The sequence below is a fragment of the Cetorhinus maximus genome, chromosome 29 (assembly GCF_964194155.1).
Source record: "Cetorhinus maximus chromosome 29, sCetMax3.hap1.1, whole genome shotgun sequence".
Lineage (NCBI taxonomy): Eukaryota > Metazoa > Chordata > Chondrichthyes > Lamniformes > Cetorhinidae > Cetorhinus > Cetorhinus maximus.
Window position 1 is genome coordinate 6,719,777 of NC_135907.1, and position 2,823 is coordinate 6,722,599.

At 50.4% G+C, this 2,823-nt stretch overlaps 1 non-coding gene and 1 pseudogene across 1 annotated transcript; both read left to right on the top strand.

Annotated features, from left to right (window-relative positions):
* The first annotated feature begins 1,747 nt into the window (after nt 1–1,747).
* LOC144669898 (U2 spliceosomal RNA) lies at nt 1,748–1,938 on the top strand. The gene has a single exon (XR_013573795.1). It is a non-coding gene; the product is annotated as a U2 spliceosomal RNA (small nuclear RNA).
* A 104-nt stretch (nt 1,939–2,042) lies between these two features.
* On the top strand, nt 2,043–2,184 carry LOC144669867 (U2 spliceosomal RNA; annotated as a pseudogene).
* Nucleotides 2,185–2,823: the final 639 nt, after the last annotated feature.

Consider the following 2,823-nt stretch of genomic DNA (forward strand, 5'->3'; position numbering starts at 1 on the left):
TCTGATGATAGACTGTCCACCAATATCCATTACAAGCCTACCGACTCCCACAGCTACCTCGACTACAGCTCCTCACACCCCGCTTCCTGTAAAGACTCCATCCCATTCTCTCAGTTCCTTCGCCTCCGTCGCATCTGTTCTGATGACGCTACCTTCAAAAACAGCTCCTCTGACATGTCCTCCTTCTTCCTTAACCGAGGTTTTCCATCCACGGTCGTTGACAGGGCCCTCAACCGTGTCCGGCCCATATCCCGCGCATCCTCCCTCACGCCTTCTCCTCCTTCCCAGAAACATGATAGGGTCCCCCTTGTCCTCACTTATCACCCCACCAGCCTCCGCATTCAAAGGATCATCCTCCGCCATTTCCGCCAACTCCAGCATGATGCCACCACCAAACACATCTTCCCTTCACCCCCCTTGACGGCATTCCGTAGGGATCGTTCCCTCCGGGACACCCTGGTCCACTCCTCCATCACCCCCTACTCCTCAACCCCCACTTATGGCACCTCCCCATGCCCACGCAGAAGATGCAACACCTGCCCCTTCACTTCCTCTCTCCTCACCGTCCAAGGGCCCAAACACTCCTTTCAAGTGAAGCAGCATTTCACTTGCATTTCCCCTAACTTAGTCTACTGCATTCGTTGCTCCCAATGCGGTCTCCTCTACATTGGAGAGACCAAACACAAACTGGGCGACCGTTCTGCGGAACACCTGCGGTCTGTCCGCAAGAAAGACCCAAACCTCCCTGTCGCTTGCCATTTTAACACTCCACCCTGTTCTCTTGCCAACATGTCTGTCCTTGGCTTGCTGCATTGTTCCAGTGAAGCCCAACGCAAACTGGAGGAGCAGCACCTCATCTTCCGACTAGGCACTTTACAGCCCTCTGGGCTGAATATTGAATTCAACAACTTTAGATCTTAAACTCCCCCTCCCCCCATCCCCACCCCGTTTCTTTTCCCCCCCCACCCGTTTTTTTTCAATAATTTATATAGATTCTTCTTTCCCCACCTATTTCCATTATTTTTAAATCTAAAACTAAAACCTTTAGTCTTTCCACCCCACCCCCACTAGAGCTGTACTTTAAATATCCTGTTTTCCATTCTTAATTAGCACTTTTCTCAGACAAAGACCACCACCTTCAACACCTCTTTGACCCTTTTGTCTCTGACATCTTTTGATTATCTGCTCACACCACACCCTCAATGTGTCTCTTCCCCCCCCCACCTTAAACCAATTTATATTTCTCCCTTGTTGAAACTATGCTGCAGTTCTGCCGAAGGGCCATGAGGGCTCGAAACGTTGACTGATTTCTTCTCCACCGATGCTGCCAGACTTGCTGAGTTTTTCCAGGTAATTCTGTTTTTATTTTGTTTAGGATTCGATGTGTGCAGCTCTGCACAGTTGGTTGCTGCATTGTCACTCACTCGCTGCAAGACACGCAACTGCTTTCAAAAGCTTCTCCCACAGCAGCCTCTGACAGTGACGTCCATGTGGATAGGCACAACCCTCTCCCACCTGATTGGTGGAATACTGGCGATCTACATAACTCTGATGCAGTCTCACTGAAAAAGACAGAACAAAGGCAACTTCTGTAAATTAACCTTCTGTTCCAATTGGAAATCCCAGGAGAAATATGCCAACAGTAAAAGCATCAGTACTTATATATATATAAGCCTTTGAACGCTGTCAGTCTGCTTTAAAGGAGGGAAGGCATATGGCACTCGGGTAAGTCCAGGGTATTTGTGGCATCGCTTCTCGGCCTCTTGGCTAAGATCAAGTGTAGAATCTGTTCTTATCAGTTTAATATCTGATACATCCCTTATCGGGGGACCATATATTAAATTGATTTTTGGAGCAGGGAGATGGAATAGGGGCTTGCTCCGCCCACTCCATGCATCGACCCGGTATTGCAGTATCTCTGGGAATGGTGCACCACCCCTTTCCAGGGGATTTTCAATGCTAAAAATAGATTTCTTACAAACATCTGCTTTCTTTACTTTTCAACATGCACATCTTTCAAAACACAACTTTCTTTCTTTCTCATCGCTTCTCGGCCTTTTGGCTAACATCAAGTGTAGTATCTGTTCTTATCAGTTTCTCGGCCTCTTGGCTAAGATCAAGTGTTGCAGGAGCGACACCATGGTCCTGCCATGGCAAGGTCGGGATGGAAGGGCGAAAACCAATCGCAATCCGAATTCATACCGTGGGTTACCTATCACCGTCCGAGTCACGGTGAACCACAGCGACGAAGGAGGATCACCTATGGATCGGGGCTTCTTCACCAGGAGGATCCTGTTGAAGGCGTGCGGCTTCCAAGCTACGGAGATCTTCACCCTGCACGACTCCCGCAAAGGCGGTTATTTTGACGTGACGTTCAAGCAAGTGGCAGACTGCGTCCGGCTCCTGAGGGTGTTCGAGGAGAAGAGAGACCTGCCGGAGATGAAGATCCTGACGGCGGAGCCGCACTTTTCTCTGCCGTTGCAACGGGAACGTGAGGTGATGGTGCATGTGTACAACCCCTTCGTCCCTGTCGCCGACGTGGTCACCTTCCTCACCAGGTACTTCGATAAGGTGGGGAGCGGCACCGAGATTCGAGACGACTTGGGGATCTGGACAGGCAAACGCCTGTTTAAGGTCACGCTAAAGACCGATGGTAAGGGAGCCATTTTCCACCCTCCTTCCAGTTTCGCAATCGGGGGAAACCGTGGCTACCTGGTCTACGCTGGGCAACCCAAGCATTGTCGCTCATGCGGCAAGGCTGGCCATGTGGCGGCCAACTGCAGCGCCTCCCTCTGCAAGATCTGCAAACAGGAAGGGCACCAG